Source organism: Mesocricetus auratus, unplaced genomic scaffold (genome assembly GCF_017639785.1).
Source record: "Mesocricetus auratus isolate SY011 unplaced genomic scaffold, BCM_Maur_2.0 Super-Scaffold_100010, whole genome shotgun sequence".
Classification (NCBI taxonomy): Eukaryota; Metazoa; Chordata; class Mammalia; order Rodentia; family Cricetidae; genus Mesocricetus; species Mesocricetus auratus.
Window position 1 is genome coordinate 12,498,242 of NW_024429194.1, and position 24,660 is coordinate 12,522,901.

The following is a 24,660-nucleotide window of genomic DNA, read 5'->3' on the forward strand; positions in this document are numbered from 1 at the left end:
TATGCCTTAATATATCTGACAGCAAACAGGATTAATAATGCTAAACTATACAGTTTACCATATTATTTATCAATTTTAATCCATATAGTACCAGTTCAAACACATTCATTATATATACTAAACTGAACATTTAAACTTTTAAGTAAGATTTTCTTGGGGACTCCATTGAACTTTAGTGTGGACCAAATTTTGCTCCTTCATGAGGCCATGTTTAGACTTCCTTATAGTCTATCATCTTTGGTTAGAATGTCCAGTTCCAGATATCTAAAAACACTATATATGGCAATTCTAGTGACCAGAACCCTCTGGGTCAGGGTGATTTATATTGTCCTTCCTGTGTTCCATTACAATCTCTCCATCCCCATCTTCAACACTGTAGCAACTTCATTGAGGTGCCCTTCCTCCTACCTCAACTCCGTTCACTGGAGATTCCAACACTTGGTGTAGAGTCGGGTTTCTCTGAGTTCTTTCTACTTTGTCTCTCCGTATGAGTCATTGTCTTTCTGCAACCGACCTGTAAGACCTCTTTCCATCACACCTTCAATTCCCTGAGAATGCTTTCTCTTGAAAGGATCAAGGTCTCTTTAGCTCATCCCCACGTTTCCTCTTATCCTGTTCTCCTAACCCTTCTTTCTTCATTTGTGCCAGGCACTGGTATGCAGAAACACTCTCTAGAAGGGGCCCATGGCCATTGAACTTTCCACAGATGAAGAGTAGGCTCCAGTAACCAAGGGGCAGAGCACCAACACAACAAAGAGCAGACATAAACATGTAGACTCACTTCAGTCACCATCACTCCAGATGCCTAGACATGAGCACAAACACAAAAACATAACCAGCCTAGATAACATGCCCTTGGCAAGGACCTAGACACCATGCTTCATACAGGGAACCATGAGAAATGCAATATGCCTGAAGCACTAGAGGACCTCAAAGTAACTAATATGAATATGTTCAATGAATTTACAGAGGCTATGAATTAATAATTAAAACCACAGATTAAAAGTGGAATGACTCAAGACATAGGGGAAGAATTAAATAGAATAGAATAACTGAAGAAAAAACAAAACTGATTTAAAACCACAGTTGTAAAGCAAGCCACATGTCATTAAAGAGAGAACCTCAGGCATTGAAGACAAGGTAGAAGGAATGAATGTCTCAAAGTAAATGTTAAATCTAAAAAATATCCAAGAATAAGTTATCCAGGACACTGTGAAAAGACCAAGTCTGTAAACAATATTAAATAAAGAAAGATGAAACCCATACCAAAGGCATAAAATATTTTCAACAAAAACCATAGAATAAAACTTCAGCAACTTAAAATAGGAGAAGCTAGGAGTAGTGTAAGAATAATCGAAATACCAAATCAAAAGGGCCACAAAATTTTTTCAGTTCCTCTCTTTTTATTTATCCATTCACAACTACTTGTCTTCTGGTTTGTTGAAGCAGTAAGTCAGACAACACTTGCCACAGTAATGTCTGTCAAAATGGCTAGCCATGAAAACTCCAGCACCACATTCACCAGATGGACATTCTCGCCGAAGGCGACTAATTTTGCCATTTTCGTCCACCTTATAGTACTTCAGCACAGCCAACTTAACCTTCTTTCTCTTATGTTTATTCTTCTTGGGAGTGGTGTAAGACTGCTTCTTCCTCTTCTTCGCACCACCAGGTATCTCATCACAAGGTGAAGGGTGGGCTCCTTTTGGATGTTGTAGTCAGACAACGTGCAGCCATCTTCCAGCTGCTTACCAGCAAATATCAGCCTTATCCTGGATCTTGGCCTTTACATTTTTTATAGTGTCCAAGGGTTCAGCCTTCAGTGTGATGGTGTTCCCCATAAGGGTCTTCATGAAAATTTGCGTTTTGGCAGAGGCTCCATCACAGATGGCAACTCAGAAAGGAAGGGACGCACAACGGGGTTTCCCGGCCGAAGGAGGGCCAGAAAAAATTTTAAGTGAAATATAAAAATCAAAACCCTAAACTTACAGAATAAAGAAAGACTATTAAAGATTAAAAAGAAACAAGACCAAGTAACATATAAAGGAAAACCCAATAGAACAATACCTTACTTCTCATGGAGAAGTAAGCTCCTAGAAAGATGTTCTACAGCACAGACTACAAAACCCAGCAAAACGCTCAAAAACAGAGAAAGGTCACGTTTCAACGATAAAACTAAATTAAACATTATCTAGCTATAAATCCAACTCTACAGTAGACACTAAAAGGAAAATTTGAACCTGAGGGTATCCAAATCTGACAAAATATAAGGAATAAATAATATCAGTCCAGCAAATCAAAAGGGCAGGGGAAAACATACACCACAACAATAAGATAACAGGAGTAAACAAATACTGCTCAATGATAACCCTTAGTATCAATTGCTGCAACTCTCCAGTAAAAAGACATTGAGTAACAGACTGGATTTGATAACAGGATCTTTCCATCTGTTGCATCTAGGAACACCTTAATAACACATTTTACTTTCAAAAATAGATATCACTTGGGTCTGGGGACAATCTACCAAGGAAGAAGAAATATTATACATAGTTATGGAGGAGAGAGACACTTACATATAAATGGGAAAATAAGAGGTAGAGTAAGGGAAGAAATGCAGGAATAGATAGCTAACGCTAAGGGCCATTTGAGGGGTCAGATGGAAACCTACTAGACTAGAAGCTTCTATATATGCATCTATAGATTCTGTATGAATAGCAAAACCAAGACTCCCACAAAAGCAACTTAGATTTAAACAGAAAGAATTTATCTTGAAAACTACTTAAGTTCCGATTTAAACAGAAAGAATTTATCTTGAAAACTACTTAAGTTCCAGTGACTCAGATATATTAGGAAAATATTTACAAAAATTCCAGGCTCTAAACAGCAATATCAATAACAAAAAACAAATATCAGCAATGAATAATCAGAATTAATTTCTGAGAGATGAAGAGTAGATAGAATCATACTGTAGGAAAAGCACTGAGCTAACACAGTTACAGAGTAATTCTGAAAAGTCTGCAATGCTAATATGCAAGCTCTCATCTAATACCACTGATATCCTATACTTCCAAGCTCCTGTCACACTGCATAACAAAATCCCATGGAGAATTTAAATAATGTGTGAATTTTAAACGTAAAATCCTCAACACAGAGATTTAAAAGATGTGACTTGACATGAGAAGGAACAGAAGGTATAAAGTAATTACACTAGTAGCTTCATTACCAGAAGATGATGAAGACCACCCACAGACATTACAGTTATAATACTACATAGATTAGAAAAATTAAGATTTAAATAAGAAATTTGCCAGAGTAATGCAAACTAACAATAAAATTGACAACTAAAAATTATAGTGATAAAAATGATATGTGGAAATTTTCTAACATGGGCCATAAATAGACAATATTATTAATGAATGGCAAAGAAAAATAACAACCATTGGCTCCTTAGCTGGAAATAATCTCAAAGGTTCTTCCCTGAGGAATGGCTTTCTCCATACCTGAAGGTGACTTGCAATCTTCCAAAGGAAAGAAGCAACCAACAGTCCGAACCATACATGATGCCTATAAACTGCAACATGTCACCTACATTTCACAAAACCCAAACCGTGCAGAAATAGAATACATTGATCATAAGCATAAATTCTAATTGTACTCAAGACCTGCTCAACAGGAAAGAGATCATGTCCTGTACTAGACACCTAACTAATTACCCAGTGCTAATAATCACTTGGATATTGGAGGATAACCTTCTACTGCCAAGTTACTAAACTACTATCTAAATATTTGTCCTTACAGTCACAGATATGAAAATTTCTTTTTGCAAAGTAAGGAAACCACTTCAGAAAGTCACAACCAATCAAAACACAGAATTGTCAAACCCAATCCCAAATGGATACATATACAGTGCAACTATTGTACTTTAGGTCAGGGATCACTGTGGAAGAGAAGGAAAAAAATATTATAAGATCCAGAGGATCACTGAGTTTCCCTGAGGTTGTATATCCTAGTAATTTCAGAGTTTATACTTGTAAAGTATCACTAGTAAGACTGCCTAAACATTAGTTGATCAACAACGACAGTAGTCATGCTCTAGTGGATTGGGAAGGGCCCAAGAGGGCTTTACCTTACACAAAGAACCACAGACAACTAAGGAATGATGAGAGGAAGAGAAATAATGTTTCCCAGAAAAAAGTACAACATTGATTATCCAAAGACCGATGGCAAAACCTGAAACATACATATATGCAATATTCTACAGACTGAGCATGCTGGATTTATATATCAAAGAATATATGTGTGTATGTGTTTGTGTGTAAGTGCAATAACAATGAGAAAAGATGCCATGAATGTTAAAAAGAGCAATGGGAACACAACAGAGGACTTAGAGGAAGCAAGGAAAGAGGGAAAATGTAATTCTATTGTTAAAGAAAAACGATAATAAAACTAAAACACAGAAGTTCAATTTATAGAAAGCAATATAATAGAGACAAGAAATATTGTAAACCAACAAGACTTTCATCACAATTAAGAAAAAAATACAGTAAATCAGAAGGAATATTTTTCATCAAAGGAAAATTGGCAAGTTTTAGAATTTCAAACTATCCTTTTGTAAACCTCCAAGAATCACCCAGAAAAAAAAAACTGTCATATACTTCGAAGTAAAATAATAGAATGTCGACAGATGAGAAAGTATTACAGATACTCAACTATGCTTTTCTAAAAGCCACCACAATGCCTGAAAGTTGAATTTTACCAGAAAGAAGAAAGAGAGAACGAAGAATGTAAGAAATGATTTGGCAAAGGACAGAGGAGAATAGCTGCCAATCAGACAGCTCCATCCAACAAAAGCCAGTTGAGAATCTGAATCAAAGAAAAGTAAGTTTCAAGCTGAGCATAATTAGTCACACCTGTAAGTCTAACTCAGGTGTGCAGAGGTAGGAGAATTGTGCATTCTGGGCCTCCCCGGGCTACCATGAGTATAAGATCAGCCTGAAACACATAATGAGAAGTTGTCTCAAAACACCAAGGATTTGCAAATGATCTCAGATGCTGAATTTTTGCTTTCCGTGTGTGAGATACAGCACAACCAACAAATTAAGAAGCAAACTTTGAAAACAACTTTATGACAATTTCAGGGAGACAAATTTGAAATCACTTAGAGTAGTATGTCAGTACTAAGACAATATTGAGCTTTTATTTTTTCCTCCCAGAATATAGATGATCTTATGGAAAATGGAGAAAGAACATGACATTAAGTAAAATAGTTAAAAATCAAATATGATTTGAACCATGATGAAATTTTATTGTCTAAAATTTTCAAAGACAGATTCAATTGATTAAGAATGAAAAATATCCAAGTCTATTGACAGAACAGTGGCCTTACATTGGCTTTAGGGAAAGTAAACGCTTAAAACTACAGTGCTCAAATGTATTGTGAGAGGAACAGACAAATGAGATAACTTTAGAGCATGTGTCAGTGTCAATCAAAAGAGACAAGTGCGTCGAATATAGAAATTTTTATTCATAAACAAAAAAACTGAAAAAATCCAAAGTAAAAATTCACAACAAACGCCTAACATTATGCATTTTAAACTATTTGTCCCTATTGTCCAAAGTGTGAATGATATTGAAATCACAGAAAAGGTAAGCAAAAAACAGCATATTAAAAACTCATAATGATCTATTTTATGTTAGGATATTATGAAAAATTGTTAAACTATATATGAGTCAAAGTATACATACAAATGACCCATGTTCACCTATTTACTATAGAATATTCACCATGCTACGTCATCAGTCTTGCTGGCCCTCATTTGGGTAACAGAGGTGTTTTCACACTATGGAGTTTTATTTATTCACAATGAAAAGCAGAATTTTTTCCTTTTTAAGAAAAAAATGTTTTAAAATTGGAATTACCAGGTTAGCCAAAATAGAAAACCAATACTTATAAGGTGCTATGCACATGCTTAAGTTAGGGGAAATATATAAAGGAAATATATACATATATATATATATATGTGTGTGTGTGTGTGTGTGTGTATATCATGACTGCTAAAGAGCAATCGGTAGTAATATGGAAAATTTTGAGAGGTGGAAGATATCAGGAGAATAGAGTGGCCAATATAACCAAATAATATTCTTTATACTTATGAAAAACGAAGAGCATCATTTTATATACTTAACATATACTAATTTGCAGGGAGCAAGAGAAATCCTAAATGAATGTGTATTTTTGACACAGGCATGCCATGTCAAGGACCAATTTTAAATCCCATAGAAGTGACAAAGCCTTCACCACGGAAGGCATAAAGCTTTGCTTTGGCCTGAGTGCAAATGCTGACAGTATGTGAAGAAAACACGTGAACACTTTTATACCCCCAGGATGTTTATGCCCTGAAGCCTGCTCCCAACAGAGATTGCTCCTGTTGAGATTAGTTAAACCAGCTTCCTTGTTTAGCTATATGCAATTGCCCTACTTCCATGATCAACTCTGCATAACAATCAGATGAGCTTCCAAAGTGCTGCAGATTCTCCATCCAAATGCTAGGTCCACAGGGCCCCAGCTTCACTGGACCTACTGTCTGCACTTTGTCCTTTCTTCAGTGTCTTATCAAACCAAGTCAGGTTTCTGGGGTCAAAGCCATGAAGCCATGCAGCAATGATACTTGTTCTAACACAGCACTGATCATTTATTTAAATGGATACTATAAATTTAACCACATATAAAAATAACCATGCCATTTTCAAAAGTGACACAGAAAGGGGGAAAGTCTGAAAAATCGCAATATCATTGTTTCTAAATAAAATATTTCCCACTTGGAAGAATTCAGAAATAGAATGAAGTCCAAATGCCGTTATAAAATTCCATTTTGCTACAGATAATAATTTCACCCTTTATTAAGGCTAAACAAACCTCCATCATCTATATGTGCCACATCTCCATTACAATCTACTGTTACATGGATTCCACACTTCATTCTATAGGTCTCTCATACGAATCCAGCAGATGTAAACATGAAGAAGTGAGTACCTCTGAGGTGCATGGACCTGAAAGTGCGTGCAGTGTATACCCACCCCAGAGATTAGGACTGGATTTCTTGAGGATAAGTAGACACAGAATTTTGAGGATAGATAGATTTTGAATTTTTAGGACAGATAAACAGAGCCAGACATGTTTACATTTCTGTTAGCGAAATATGAGTTTCCCTTGCCTCACTCCTCTGATCCACATTATAATTTAGAGTTACCTGTTTCGTTTCTTTATTAACAGGCCAAACATTTTTTCAAACATTTCAAACAATGCCCTCCCATGTATATCACAGATATAGAGAGATGGGAACTAATTCTTTTTTTTTTTTCAGATGAAAACTTGAGCTTTAAGGAATCAATATATCAAAATCAGCATATAAGAAACTGGCAAGAATTTATCTTTTGTATGCATCTCAATCTATAAAAACACAATAATAATATGCTGTACTTCTTGTCATAATATTTTATTTTCATAGATATTCTTCTTTCAGTAATTTCTATGCCTTGAGACCTTCTTACAATATTTTTCATCATATTATTTCACCTTCCCCAGCTCCCATTCGATTCCTCTACACTAACTCACATCCATCTTCCTCCTTTCTCAAAACAAAGAACAAACTAAACCAACACAAACCAACATAAAACACAAAAATCATGGAGTCTGATTTGCATTGGTCAACCATTCTTGGCCATGGATCCTACCAGGAAGTGTAGTTGAAATACCCAGTGTTATGCCCCTACAGAAAACTGATGTTTCCCTTTTACAACACTTTGAATTGCACATAGCTTCTCAGAGAGGGCTTTCTGGGTACTTCTACTCCATCCTTCGCTTTTGTATGCCTTGTGCACACTGCACAATTTTGAGAATTCTATTTACTTCACTATTATATTTGTTGATCTTGATTTTTATGTTTTGAATATTCACTTCTGTGAATATTCTTCATTCATTTTTTTTCCTCAGCTGAGCACAAGATTTAAAAGCATTAGGTTTCATTGGTCATTTTTTAATTTTCTTCTGAAAATTACACAAAAAGAAGTCTAATAAACTATTGACTTGCTTTAAGGTGTTTGTACACTAATTTTTCATTATGAAACTAAATTGATAGAACATAATCTTTTAAAACAGTGCTCAGTAATTTTGCTACAATATTCAAAAGGAAAAATTGGTAATGAAAAAAATATTTTCTCTTTTCCATGAACTTACTAATTTCAAAAGTTCCTGAAAGAGAAAAACTGCTAATGAAAAGTCACAGAGGTCAAATGCACACTAATTTTATATTCTCTGCAGCTCACCAAGTAGCTTCTCGTTACTAAAGACACATTCATTTTGCAAAATGTTATAAATTATTGCTTTACCTATATTTTTATAAAGATTTTTAGAAAATTGCATAGGTCAAAATGAGATCATGAAGGAAAAAGTCTAGTATTAAAAAATGTGTCTAACTGAATTTCAGGTTATCTACAAACAAGCAAGCAAAAATATTAAATAAAAATTTCTGCCGGGCGTTGGTGGCACACACCTTTAATCCCAGCACTTGAGAGGAAGAAGTCAGCCTGGTCTACAAAATGAGTTCCAGGACAGCCTCCAAAACAATACAGAGAAACCCTGTCTCGAAAACAAAACAAAACAAAATTTCTTTCTCTTTTTAAAGTTAATATAAAGATATCCATTTTAAAGAACCAATTAGTATTTTTTATTTTTTGATAAAAATATTTTTCTATTTTTCTTTAATTAAAAACATTTTTTCATACAAAATATGCTATGATTACAGTTTCCTCTCCCCCAACTCTTCAAGATCCTCACTACCTCCCTTCCAATAAAAATACCTTTATTAGAGTACCTAAAGAATAATAATCAAATAAATAATAAAATAGCAAGACACAAGCAAACAAAGTGGAATAGGACAAAACAAGAGAAAAAAGCCAAGAAAAGGCAAAACAGAAAAACACAGATAGAGATAGATGCAGAGACATAGTCATTGTACACATAGGAATACAATTTAAAAAAATAACAGAAGCCATAATATGTACTCAAAAGACCTGTAAGGTTAAAAAAGAAAAAAATCCTGATAAAACATGACAATGATAAGAGACAATGAACTGCCAAAAATGATGATGATGATGATGATGGTGTGTGTGTGTGTGTGTGTGTGTGTGTGTGTGTGTGTGTGTGTGTGGTGTGTGTGTGTAGGGGGTGCCCCTAATAGTGGCTTGTATCCACAGTGAGACTGCTATAGAAAACTAATTTTCATTTGGGAGTGATTATCAACTGGAGATAGTTTCTGGCTTAGGAATGAAAGCTTACGTCTACCTGTACTCTCAGTGCTTGCAACCACCTCTGGACCATATCTGTGCAGGTTCTCTGAATGCTGCCACAGTCCCTGTGAGTTCCTTGTTTTCTTTGTGTCTTCTGTCTCCACTGACTCTTACAATCTTTCTGCCTCCACTTCTGCAGAATTCCCTGAGTCACAAGGAATGATATTTAATGGAGATACGTTGCAGTAAAAACTGAGTATTCCAAGGTCTCTCACTGTCTGCTCATTGTCCATCTGTGGGTCTCTGTTTGTCCCCATCAAGTACAGGAAGAATATTCTTGGGTGATGGCTGCACAAGCCACAGATATAATAGTACAGAAGAATGTCACTCAGAATCACTTAGTTGCTAAATTCCTTTGGCAGAACAGTAGTATTTGGTTTTCCCATAGGTCCCTGTTCTGTCTGGTCTCAGGTTCTTGGCTAGCTTAGCAGTGTCAGGAATGAGTTCCATCTCATGGAATCAGAGGGTAGTTGGTCTCTCTATAACAATAGCACGTCCTGCAGTAGGTCATCAAAGACTGGAGACCTTGTAACTGGGTTAGTATTTACCTTTCTCCACTGGCAGCATGCAGAATATATTCCAGTGCCACCAACACTAGTCAGCAGTGGTGAAGTATCTAGGTAGAGATGGGCTCAAATTCTCCATGTTCAATGAGTCGTTTAGGTATTTGCTTCAGCAATAGGGCCTTACCATCATTTTGAGGAGAGTAATCAAGAGACCAGACAATAACCTAGATTATGTGAGGGGTTTTCTTGTGACCCTTTGGCTAACAACTTGATTTGATACAACCCCTTTGCTGTACTGGAAACTACGTATGGTGATGGAAAGTAACCAGTTGGGAGTCTGTTTTCCTCATTATTGGTGATTTCATTTAGATTTCTTCTTATGTTTATATTTATAGGAAGCTTATGCTATAATAAGTTGCCATACAAACTGCAATGGCTATACTGGTTTTGAAAGAAGAGGTCAAAAAAATTGAAGGTGGGTACATTGTTTGTTCAATATGAAATTCTGCAGATCTCTGAGGTTGTTATGTCCAGAAGCACACTGTAGCTACCAAGAATCAGTAGTTTGCCTTTTAAAATGCCTCTCCAAAGTAAGTGAATTGTTATTTGTTTGCAATCTTTTTTCTCCCTATCACATCTGACTTTGAGTGACTGTAAACTTATTCGGTACCTGGACTTGAATGGCAGTGAATGCTTCAGATACTCCTTTCATATACCAGGCCTCCACAGAAAGGAGAGGTAGATTCTCTGTTGATTCCAATAAACATGTTTTCTATGCAGATGCCATTTTCAGTCATTGAAATTCATGACAAGTGCTGAATAAATAGTACCTAAAGATAAAACGTGTGCATTTGTTCAATGTATACAACATTCTTCAGCCTCTAATACTGTTATGGTTCTTGAACATATTTATGTACAAATGAAGCATACTCAGTCAATCTCAGAAAACTGTTTATTCAACCTCAACAGCTTGACTGCAACCAATAAAAGAAAGGTAATTTATAATAAATAGTGAATCTCCATTCTGACACTTCTATTCATCCCATCGTATTAGACTTTTCTCTTTTATTTCACTTTTTAAAGTGGAGTTATATAAAGGCCGGCACATTTTAAAACCTTTCACAGACAATAGCTTTAAAATAACCATAGTTCAATAAACACTAAGAGAGTTTTAAGTTGTTCCTATAGTGTAGGGAAGTCAGCAAGGAGATTAACATTTAATGTGACAGATTCGTATCTGTTTGCTGTGAAATAGGGTTTTAAGCAGAGCTTTTGTTTCAGTTCACTTTGTTAAAAAATTCCACTATTGTGACAAAATCTAAAAACAGTAATGGAGATTAATATATTCACTTTTTGGCAACTTTGTACATTTCTGTGAATGGCATGGCATGGCAATGTGGGTATCGAGAGACATTTCATAAGATTTGCTTAAAGGAGGGTTACTGTTTCCAAAGAAATTGAACAGAGATTTATTAATCTGAACACACTTCATGAAACAGCAGAATTAGTATTATGAACAGAAGAAGTCTTTCACTCATCTTTTTATCTTTCTGTTTCTATATTCTGAGTTTACTATCTCAATGCTAAATTATGCAAACCAATGGATATATTAAATTTATGAACAGTTACCTAGTAATTGATCAGTTGATATTTCTAATTTATACTTTTTCTATAGTTGAATCTGTTCTTGAACAATTACACATATTATGAAAAGCATTTTGACTCATTTCTCCATACCATCTCCTCTCTATTACTATCCCAGTTTAACTTCCTTCTCTTCAATTTTATTTCTTCTTTTAAAATCATGTCACATAGCTTATAAATTTATCTATTTAATTTGTATTTAAATTAGAAACAAGCTTGTTTCACCTGTCAATCTCAGCTCCCTCTCCCTCCCCTTCTCTCCCACTCTCCCCATCAGGCCCCCCAGTCCCCATCCAATCTCCAGTCCGATCTCCAGAGTCTGTCATTTCATCCAGGACAGGTCCAGACTGATAGAGTATCCCTCATTGTGGGATGGGCACTCAAAGTCTATTTGTATGCCAGGGATAAATACTACCCAAAGCCCCATAGTTTACCTCCTCACTGGCACCCACACTCAGGGCATCTGGGTCAGTCCCATGCTTTCCACACAGCCATCAATCTGGGGTGCAAGAACTCCCCTTTGTTCGGGTCAACTGTTTCTGTGGGTTAGTCCAGCCCAGTCTTAACTCCTTTGCTCATCATTTCTCACTTTCTGTCACTGGAGTTCAGTTCAGTGTTTAGCTGTGGGTGTCTGCCTCTGCTTCTGTCAGTCTCTGGATGAAGGTTCTGTTCCCCAGACTCTGTCAGTGGGATTGTATGCTGGCCCTCCCCTGATTCATGTCTAAAGTCCATATATGAGTGAGTACATACCATGTTTGTCTTTTTGTGACTGGATTACCTCACTCAGGATGGTTTCTTCTAGTGCCATCCATTTGCCTGCAAATTTCAAGATTCCATTGTTTTTTATTCCACTGAATAGTACTCCATTGTGTAAATGTACCACATTTTTTTTATCCACTCTTAGTTGAGGGGCATCTAAATTGCTTCCAGGTTCTGGCTATTACAAATAATGTTGCTATGAACACAGTGGAACAGTCGTCCTTGTATGAATGTGCATCTTTTGGGTATATGCCTAAGAGTGGAATTACTGGATCTTGTGATAGGCTGATTCCCATTCCTGAGGAATCTCCAGACTGATTTCCAAAGTGGCAGTATGAGTCAACACTCCCACTAGCAATGAAGGAGTGTTCCCCTTTCTCTACATCCCTTTCAGCATAAACTGTCATTGGAGTTTTTGGTTTTAGCCATTCTGACAGGAGTAAGATGGTATCTCAGAGTTGTTTTGACTGTTGCATAGCTTTTAATAAGTGATTAGATAATCACACTGTGTGTAAGCTCTGAAGCTATAACTAGTGTCTGTGCACATTTACTTCCCAAAGTGTTTGTTTTTCATGTTGTCACTGTTTCCTTTATGAAAAATCAAGCTAATATCATGACACTTGAAGTTCAAGTTCTAATTCCAGGTAACTCAGAGCTCAAGACTGCCAATCATAGGGCAAAGGGGAATCATACAAAATACTTTTAAAATTTATGTTTAATGCCCATTTCATAATCTCAGAGGTAGCAAACCTGCTTTGCCCCTACTTATAAAACCGTAGCTATATATTCATTTGTTCATACAAAAATGTCTGGAAAAGAAAATAAAAAATAGTTTGATTGATAGTTTTTCCATTTTAGAAAAAATTTGTTTAATCCTACTTCAAAAATTATGTTCAAATCTGCTCTGAACTTTCATAATTATTCTCTAATTCTTTGTAATCACAGAGAACAACAGATGAATTTCTAATATTTTTAGTTATTATCAAGATTTCATTTTTTCTCAGTCAAAATGTAGTGTAAGACATTTCTAACTCACTTAGGATATGTGAGTGGACAAAAAGCCAAATGCTGAGAGAAACACTGCAATTAAATTTTAATTGATTCCAGTTGAGATGTAATCACTATAAAATGATAATTACGCAATACATGTCACATATACTTCATATTTTCTAAATCACTATTTCTAGTGATTCATAATTAACATACTTTTCATGAGCTTCAGATGACCAGTGGAATATAGCAGTCAATGAAGACTCCATTGTCTCCTCCATTTAAACGCCGGAGAGCAACAAGATGGGCAGAGAAGAAAGGCAGTAACAATGTGCTTAGAAGCCAGCTGAATAAATCACGGAAGCAAGCTTCAGGATTAGAATGTAAATGCGTGAGGATGAGGCCATGAAGTAGCATCTAAGGTTGAATTGATGAGAAATTAGGTTTGCAACAATTTATCATTAGTTTCTCATGCTATGTTTTCACACAGTAACAGTGAGAACTACTGTGGAGAAGAATGGGAGGAAGGAGGGGGAGGATGAATAGGAGGAGTTGAAAAAAATAAGGAATCATATATTGCTTCTGTTTTTATCTTCTTTATTTTTTAATTTACATTAGAAACAAAGGTTGCTTCATATGTCAATCCCAGCTCCCTCTCCCTCCCCTCCTCCCACACCCTCCCACCAACTCTGCACTCCCACTACTCCCACAATCCCCACTCCTTTCCCCAGGAGGATGAGGCCCTCCATGGGGGTATCCATAGTTTGTCATTTCATCCAAAGTCCAGGCTGAGAGAGCATCTTTCATTATGGGATGGGTACCCAAAGTCTATTTGTATGCCAGGGATAAATGCTGATCTACTACCCAAGGCCCCATAGATTGACTACACCTCCTCAATGACACCCACATTCAGGGGGTCTGGATAAGTCCCATGGTAGATTCCCAGCCATCAGTCTGGGGTTCAAGAGCTCCCTCCTTGTTCAGGCCAGTTATTTCTTCGGGTTAAACAAGCCCAGTCTTGACCCCTATGTTCATCTGACTTCCCTTTCTGTAACTGGGTTCCTTGAGTTCAGCTCAGTGTTTAGCTGTGGCTGTCTGCCTCTGCTTTCATCAGTCATTGCTTAAAGGTTCTGTATTCCAGATTCTCTGGCAGTGGGATTGTAGGTTGGCACTCCCCTGATCCATGTCTAAAATCCATATATGAGTGAGTACATACCATGCTTGTCTTTTTGTGACTGGGTTACCTCACTCAGGATGGTTTCTTCTAGTGTCATCCATTTGCCTGAAAATTTCAAGATTCCATTGTGTTTTTTTCACTGAATAGTACTCCATTGTGTAAATGTACCACATTTTCTCTATCCACTCTTCAGTTGAGGGACATCTATCTGGCTATTACAAATAATGTCTACATGAATATAGTGGAACATACATACTTGTTGTATGAATATGCATCTTCTGTGCATATGCCTAAAAATAGACTTGCTGGGTTCTGTGGTAGGCTGATTCCCATTTTCCTGAGGAATCTCCATACTGATTTCCAAAGTTGTTGTACAAGTTGGCACTCCCACCAGCAATGGAGGAGTATTCTCCTTTCTCCACATCCCCTCCAATATGAACGGCCATTGGTGTTTTTTACTTTAGCCATTCTGACAGGAGAAAGAAGGTATTTCAGAGTTGTTTTGATTTGCATTTCCCTCATGGCTAAGGATATTGAGCACTTTCTTAAGTGCCTCTCAGTCATTTTAGACTCCCCTACTGAGAATTCTCTGTTTAGTTCTGCAGCCCACTTTTTAATTGGATCCTTTGGTGTTTTGGAGACTTGCTTCTTGAGTTCATTGTAAATTTTAGATATCAGTCCTCTGTCAGATGTGGGGTTAGTAAATATCTTTTCCCATTCTGTGGGCTGCCTTTTTGTCTTCCTGACTGTGTCCTTTTCTTACAGAAGTTTCTCAATTTCAGGATGTCCCCTGTATTAATTGTTAACCTCAGTGTCTGTGCTACTGATGGTATGTTCCGGAAGCGGTCTCCTGTACCAGTTCATCCAAGGGTACCTCCCACTTTCTCTTCTAAGATGTTCAGTGTGGTTGGATTTTTGTTGAGGTCTTTGATCCATTTGGACTTGTTTTGTGCATGGCATTAGACATGGATCTATCCGCATTCTTCTACATGCCAGCCTCCAGTTATGCCAGCACCATTTGTTGAAGACGCTTTCTTTTTTCCATTGTATATTTTTAGCTTCTTTGTCAAAGATCAAATGTTCATACGTGTATGGGTTAATAACAGTGTGTTCAATTCAATACCATTGGTCTACCTGTTTATTTTTTAGCCAATACCAAGCTGTTTTCAGGACTATAACTCTGTAATAGAGCTTGAAATCAGGGATGGTGATGCCTCTGGGTGTTGCTTTGCTGAATAGGGTTGTTTTGGCTATCCTGTCTCTTGTTTTTCCTTATAAAGTTGATTTTTGTTCTTTCAAGGTCTGTGAAGAATTGTGCTGGGATTTTAATACGGATTCATTGAGTCCGTGGTTTGCTTTTGGCAAGATTGCCATTTTTACTATGTTGATCCTACCTATCCAAGAGCATGGGAGATGTTTCCATTTTCTAGTGTCTTCTTTAATTTCTTTCTTTAAAGACTCAAAGTTCTTGTTATACAGGTATTACACTTGTTTGGTTAGGGTTACCTCAAGGTATTATATGATGTTTGTGGTAATTACAATGGGTGATGTTTCTCTGATTTATTTCTCAGCCCTTTTATTGTCTGTATATAGTAGGGCTTCTGATTTTCTTGAGCTGATCTTGTATCCTGCCACGTTGCTGAAATTATTTATCAGCTGTAGGAGTTTCCTGGTAGAGTTTTTCATGTCACTGGTGTAAAGTATCTTATCATTTTCAAATAGTGAAAATTTTGACCTCTTTCTTTCCAATTTGTATCCCCTTGATCTCCTTTTGTTTTTGTATTCCTCTAGCTAGAACTTCAAGTACAATCTGTTAAAGGCTCGGCTCATATATTGCTTCTTACGGTAGCTGATGAAACGGGCAGTCATGACACACTTCCATGTATTCATGCTGCTAAAACAGCTTCCTCCGCCATAGTTCTCAGAGTGCAAAGGACTGTTGTAAAATAAATTGCAATGTTCCTAGGGGAAAAATGAAGTCTTAGTGCATATGCACTGTAGCTTAACATAAAGTGCACCATCTGGTGCTTGCTTTTCATTTGCCAATGATCTATAATGAAATATTATAACAGATTTTATCTGTTAATTACTAAGTAGCAAAAGTGACTCTACTCAGATTCAACAGAACAAAATAAAATATTTACAGTAAGAAGACAGCAGTCCCTTAAGAAATGAGCGACTGCAGAACTTGTGCTTATTTCTGATAGTGTTAGCACTCTTACATTAATTTATAAATGACGTTCAAAACTTCTGTCTTGTTTTGTTGTTGTCTCTTAATTCATAGAGAACAATAAAGTCCCCCCTATAGGTTAAAGATACATGTTCAAATAGTTAAAAGTATGTATACCAAGTAGATGATTCATGTAAATTCAAATGGTTCTTCTGTCTTCAGAAAACATCCAATACAATGAATAGGTGTTTGAAATGTTGATTTTTATCCTGACTTTTTAAATTAAAATATAAATATGAAAGTGTAAAATGTGAAGAACTCAGTTAAAAATTGATGACTCATCATATTAAGGTACAAATCCCAGAGTCCATTCTTAGGGAGATATTGATATAATTGTTTTGATCAATTAAAGTTCAAGTTCCCCAAGTATCAGCATTTTTCAGAGGTAGGAGATATTTGAGAAACATGTTTTTATTCTTATAAATCTAGATGTGTGAAGGAACTTTCATGGGAACACAGGTCAACATTTCTCTTACTTTAAAATACAGCAATGACACTGATGGGCACCCTGTCTGCCAGAATTTGTCACTTGCAGGATCAAGTCAAAGTAATTTTGTTGACATCAATGTTTAAATTTGAAGGAGTGAGCCAGAAATCGTAAAATAATACTGAGGAATATTGGGACTGCTTCAAAGCCTGTAAGTATAATCAAGCTTATTTTGATACCTACTCCAGACGGCATTGCAATAGCCTATGGGAAGCAATTAAAACACAGTCTGAGCTGAGAGATGTTTGCATTTTAATAGACTTATGAGTAAAATGAAAATTTGTATAGGTTATCAGGATAGCTGCTTGTCCGGGGATTGCATGATATAATTAATCTACTTTATTTATAGGTTGACAGATGCTACTGGTTGTATTCTTTCATTCATTTATATTAATTTTTGAACTATATCTTGGTCATTGAACCAAGTGTGCTTAGCATGTTACAGAAATGCTCATAATGGAAACACTGTCCATCCTCTCTTGACAATAGGCATGGCAGTGTGAATAATAGAAAATAAGATATCCTATGCAATTAATAAACAAAACGTTTCATCCATCCTCGGAATATATATTATCAGTGGGCTAATATTCAAATCAAACAACATATAGATCTTCTGGATGAGTTATGTGACAGAATCTTCAATATTTATTTATTATTTAATAATAATGTCACTTCTGTCACAAGGTTGTGTGACTGCAAGAAAAGTAGATAAAAATCAAAGCAGAAGATTTTATTTGCACTCAAGTGATCTTTATCCCTTCCATGCCTATATGTTCCTGACTTCCATGGTCTATGAAATTGTGCGGAGGAGGTACTGCGGACCAGAGAGACGAGTACATGCTCAGCTTGGCAGGGTCACTTGATCAACAGCTGGATGTTCTAACACTGGACAGGCACACAAATTATGATTTATCTAAACCACTGAACTTGCTATTAAAAATGTGTTACATTACTAAAACTCAGAAAGAGAACAACTTGAAAGACAAATATTTCGGCATTTTATTTTGGTTGTGAGCCTAGCCTTTAACGGCTGAGCCATCTCTCCAACCCATATTTCAGCATTTTAATATACAGTGACAGTTCAAATTTCATGGGGCCGGTTTTAGTTTTTTAGCTTACTGTAGAAAATTTCATTTTGGGTAAGTTTAAAGCAAATGTAGAAAATTCAAACTTCCAATGCTAGTTCTCAATAGAAAAAAAACCCTTAAACTAGTCAATAATGACCAGGTTGCAATTACTAACAATTAACAAAAAGGCCAGTTAACATTTGGATTACAAAATAATTTGTCTCATTAGACTTTTCTAAAGATAGCTTGTTGAAAAATATACTACACAAAAAGTAGCATTTATTTGTATGAACTATTTTTATAATGAATTATTTTGAAGTTCATTTTACAATGAACTCTTCTCCATATTTAATATATTTTGACTCTGTATCTCATAGACTAAAGCAAAGTAGACACCTGGAAAACCACAGCTGCCAAGGCACAAATACATAAACAAAGATTTTGTAAACAGCCTGCATAGAGGATAGTTCTTTTCATTACCACTAGCAAGTAATGCTCATTGGTCCTAATAATACTTCTTTGGTTTGTATGAAACTGTGTCTATATTGTAGACCAGATTGAGCTCTAACTCCCTATGTAGCCAAGAATGACTATGAACTTTTAACCATTACTTACATCTTCCCACATTTGCTGGAATTACAAATATCTATCAAATGGATTTCTCACATTATTCTTTCAAACAAATTAAAATAATAACATATTTCCTACTAGAATATATGTTTCTAAGGTAAGTTCTGATGTCATGAATATAAACAGCAATGTTACCAATGTGCTCAGGAGGAGAGAAATCTTTAAGGATTTGAAAAGGATAAATTCATTAATAATTCAACAATTACTAACTACCAAATTCTTATACTTTCCTGTGGTTTCAATAGAATTTTTTATCTTGTCAATTGTAGTGATATGTTATTTAAGATTTATTAAAGCTTGCCTGAGAATTCAGAAACCAAAGTCAGCCACAAGCCATAGAAACCAGGCACATGCTTTTAATCCCAGCAGCCAAAAGCTAGGAGTTGGTGGTACACACCTTTAATCCTAGGACTCCTATGATTCGGGATTAAGAGATAAAACTGTGAGTCTGAGGCCACCTAGATCTACACAAGACTGATCAAGTCCTAAAGAGAGATAGCTCACAAAAGGACATATGGACATAAAATTTGTCAGCCTTCTGCAGACAACTTTATTCATGTGTGCATACCCCCACACTTCTACTCATACTTAAAATCAAGTGAATCTTTAAGCAAGGATTTTTATATTTCCTTTATATTTTAAAATAAATCATAAGCCGGGCGGTGGTGGCGCACACCTTTAATCCCAGCACTCAGGAGGCAGAGGCAGGCAGATCTCTGTGAGTTCAAGGCTGGGCTGGACCAACAGCCTCCAAAACAATGCAGAGAAACCCTGTCTCGTAAAAACCAAAAATAAAAAATAAAAAAATAAACCATAGAGGCTAGAAATTAGTTGATGGTGTCAGGCTTCTGTCATTCCTTGGTCTAGTAGCTTTTTAGAGCAGTGGATAATTGTTTTCTATTTCCATCTTAAATTTTTTAAGTTTGCAGGACATAATGTTTAATAACTTCTTTGTTGGGTAAGAGTAGCAAACTGCTGTATTAGAAAAGAAATGTGACTAAAAATTGTAGTTGAACGAACAGCTCAGAGGTAGATGATTTTCTTAGTATTAACGAGGCCCTGGATTCAGTCCTCCAAGCAAAACATAAAATCAAATTTATACAGACAATAACTTTTCTCTCTGTAACAAGATGCAATTTTGTACCAGATTTTTCTTTTTTTCTTCTTTTCTTTTTAAATTAGAAGCAAGCATTTCCCTAGTGCCAGATTTCTCTTTAATCAAATAATAGGGCACTCTGTTAGGACATCTCCTTTCTAGCTCTCATTTATTCTTTCACCGACTCAATCTTCTTGCTTCCTCATGTTCTCCTTTACCCTCTTCTCCCCTTCTGTGTCTCCTAATTTTTTCTTCCCTCCACCCATGCTCCCAATTAGCTCCAGAGATCTTGTCCTTTTCCCCTTCTCCAGGGGACCATGTATGTCTCTCTCTGGGTCCTCTTTTATTCCTAAATTCTCTGGTGGCATGGGTTGTAGGCTGGCAATCATTTGCTCTATGTCTAAAATCCATATGGGTGAGTACATACCATGTTTGCCTTTTTGTGACTGGGCTACCTTATACAAGATGGTTTCTTCTAGTTACATTCATTTGCTTGTGAATTTCAAGATTCCATTGTTGGTTTTTTTTTCCGTTGAGTAGTACTCCATTGTGTAAATTGACCACATTTTCTTTATCCATTCTTCAGTTGAGCGTCATTTGGTTGATTCCAGGTTCTGGCTATTACAAATAATACTGCTATCAACATAGTTGAAAAGATTTCCTTGTTGTATGAATGTGTGTCTTTTGGATATATGCCTAAGAGTAGAATTGCTGGATCTTGTGGTAGGCTTATTCCCATTTTTCTGAGGAATCTCCATACTTATTTCCAAAGTGGCTGTACAAGTTTGCACTCCCACCAGCAGTGGAGCAGTATTCCCCTTTCTCCACATCCTCTCCAGCATAAACTGTCATTGGTATTTCTTATTTTAGCCATTCTGACAGGAGTAAGATGGTATCTCAGAGTTGTTTAGATTTGCAGTTCCCTGATGGCTAAGAATGTTGAACACTTTCTAAGTGTCTTTCAGCCAATTTAGATTCCTCTATTGAGAATTCCCTATTTAGTTCTGTACCCCTATTTTTAATTGGATTATTTGGTGTTTTGGAGACTTGCTTCTTGAGTTCTTTGTAAAGTTTGAAAATCAGGTCTCTGTCAGATGTGGGGCTGGTGAATATCTTTTCCCATTCTGTGGGCTGCCGTTTTGTCTTGTTGATTGTGTCCTTTGACTTAGAGAAGCTTCTCATTTTCAGAAGGTCCCATTTTTCAAATATGTGTTTGTAAATGTATATGTAACTGTGGGAGTGGGCATGGCACGGTGCAAGATAGACATCAGAAAGTGACTCTCAGGTCCACCTCTGGGTTTTCACTATGTTTTGAGAAGTCTTCCTTGTTTCTGCATCTCCTGTATCCACTTCTCATCGCCCCATTGGGAGACGATTACAGCCGTGTGCTGCAATGTCCAACATCAGGCCTTACAATACTCTTACCTACTGAGCCAATAATGCTTGTGTTACTTATTAGATTTCCTTAAGGGTAAGACTAATAGTGATTTTTGTCTGACAAAACCTACAATCAGAATAGGCTGATATGTACTGAAGAAAACCTCAGACTGTGTCTATAATGAAATCATCAAATCTCCAACATAACATAACGATGAGTTTCTTAAGGAATCAGAATATGTTGTCATTTTGGAAGACGGTCATAAGTGGGTAGTCAGGCCTTTTTTCATTGGGGGTGTAGCCTTAGAGAATTTATTTTGTCCTAGTCCCTTCTTTTTGTTCTCTGTTTCTTCTTGACCATTGTCTGGACTATTTATTTGCTGCACTCTCACCCTCATGATGGGCTAACAATTCAGAAAAATATACATGGACTGAAATTAATTCTCCCATAGGTATTTCTTTTGAATTGTAAAAATTACAACATAGTGAATTAACATGCTAAGTAAAAGAGTGGAGAGCAAGTTTGTACATCTTTAGATATTTTAGGGTTCCTAAGATTTTTCAGCCTTGAAAAATTCATAGTTTCCTCACTTGAAATTTCGCCGTTCATCGTCCAGGTGCCAAGAGATGGATGCCTTTTTCTTTCTGCCGACACTGTTCATTGTGTCCTTCCAACTCCACTCTTAGCTGTTGGAAATTCTCTTAAATCTCACAGGGGCTCTCTTACAGTCTGTATTTTCACATATTAAAGAACCGCTTATTGTTAGGGAGTAGCCTTACTCTCCTCTCCCTGAGACACCTTAACAGGTTTGTTGGTGTTCTTTGATAGTTTAGTTTAGCTTGTATATATCTTCCTTTATTTATCCAGCTATCCACAGGTATTTTGAAATTTTAATGTTTTCTTCTAATTGTGGTGACTGTGGATTTTCTATAATTGCTTTTGTTCCTTTCTGTATTTGTTGTATTTAAATGGGAAGTTGAATTATGTAGTTTAAAGCACATTGTGGCCAGCAACTACAAGGAATTCTTGTCAATTTTCCAGATGCCGTAGCTATGCAGAGAAGCTGGGATTTATTTAATTTCTCCTCTTTGTTTTATTATTTCTCAAATAGTGTATTCTGTTTAAGTAAGCTCCCAGAGTGAAGAAGATGGATTACTCTACGTTGGCAGAAAAATAGCTATACTCTGGCTTCAATTTTAGGGCTTTTGACCCAAAAATAGAAGAATAAGAGAGTAAGAAAACATAACTGGTTTATGTTTTATTAAATATATAAGATTATGAAAATCAATGTAGGTAGATAGATAGACATCCTAAAGAAATACATGTTGTGTGTGTTAATAATACTCTACTCTATTAATTTCCTCAACTACAATATTTGCTGAAGGGCAGAATGATTTTGGCAAATATTCCTTATACTAAACATTATGTCATTTATAAATGATGATAATTATTATGTATTGCCTCAATTCTATATATGAAACACAGAAGCACTTGAACATTCCTTACATTTGCTGTATGAAATCCACTAGTAGAATAAAGTTTTTGTATTGAAACTGGACATTTTGTTCTGGAAAGAGATTGAGAAAGTTTAGTTAGTGCTCCAGGAAAAAAAATTAATCCTTCTGTGCCAACAGGGTGATAATAGGATGACAAGTCAAGGACAATGGATTCTAGTAGAAGTGAACAATAAAGAGAAAACATAAGACCTGAAGTCAGGAATATCATGACAAAACTGATCTCAGTTCCAGTTTTATATGTTCCTGCCCAATGTGATATTGGTTCTTATCATTTTAGGCTTCTAACCTGAAACACATGCCCAACATTGGTGCATTACTATCTATGAAATCAGTGTTCTCAGGGACAAGTAGATATGGGGTACAAATGAAGGAGATACAGCATATGCATACATTGTCACTATTACAGAAAACTTTGTGTGAATACCATAACATTGATATGTAATCTACTTTGCCAGAATCGAACGTTGTAATAAAGCAAGCATTATATTTCCAGTGTTGTTTCAATGAATATTGCTATCAGATTTACTTTACATCTTCATTCTTTTCTGTTTCACACAACCTCTATCCAATATACTGTTAAATTTTGTGACTGAAGACAGCATACTCATTTGCAAGCTAATAGGATTGTGATAGGGACTAGGTGGTTATAAATGAAAAATGAAACACTGAAATAACACATGAAAAAAAGTTCAAAATTTCCCATTCTGTTTTGAAGAAACCAACTTCAAATGGCATAAATATATTTGAATTTTATTTTGATAGTTATTCTCACACAAAGCAAAACTTTGTATACTTCATAACTTACTTTTATGATATATGCCAACAGTGTAACTTTTCATAAATATCTATTACAGGAATTTAGGTTATTTAGAGTAATTTTATCATCAATAAATGACAAAGAACAAACTTAAAAAGTTACACTGAAAGCTGGAAACCAAATAGAGGGAACAGATTATTTTAATACTGATTTGAGATATAAGCCTATCATTCTAATGTGTTACCAGCCCTAAGAGCTAACACAACCTAAAAACATGTGTGTGTTTGTGTGTGTGCTCCTATTTCTGCTAGTGAATGATTTTTAATCTGTATGGCTGATACTCATTTTTGCTATTTCCATACAACAAAGTTATCAATGGGAATGCTTTTTCCTCTTTTAGCATTTAGATTTGACACACAGTTGTTAACCTGTAAAATGAAAAACTGACTCTAACAAATATGCAAGCTCAGAAGTTGAGGATCAAAGGGATGAAAATTTATATGAAAATGGCATATAGAACCTATTTCCACTAAAAAGCCATGGAACTCACATGCAAGAGATTATTACGCTGCCTGTAATATTTAGAATATTCATAAGATAATAGCATACCCTTCCATTATTACTTTTTCATAATAATACAGGCAGATCATCTAGAAAACTTGAGTTGTATTCTTCTTCTCATATGCTGAGCTATACTAGATGTCAACATATGAATGTTGCTGTGACTTTTCTATCCCACTATACACATATTTCATCTGAAATACAAATATAAAGATCATACATTATAATGAAAAAGGTGTAGGCTATTATTTGTCTAGTAAATGTCTTTTATTACATCATTTCATGAATACTTGTTACATTACATTAAAAATTGCTAAAAGAATATCTTAGTATAAAAACTCAAATGCAGGACCAAACAAGGCTCCTTGAACCTGGTGTCAATTAGCAGGACTGGACAGTCTATGGGGTCTCTGGTAATGGATTAGTGTTTATTCCTGGTGTACCAATTGACATTGGGCGCCCATTCTCCATAGAGGGATACTCTCTCAGTCTAGACACACAAGGGAGGGCCTA

At 35.9% G+C, this 24,660-nt stretch overlaps 1 pseudogene; it reads right to left on the reverse strand.

The window, feature by feature from the left end:
• Positions 1-1,421: 1,421 nt before the first annotated feature.
• On the reverse strand, positions 1,422-3,555 carry LOC101835921 (annotated as a pseudogene).
• Between the last annotated feature and the right edge of the window lie 21,105 nt (positions 3,556-24,660).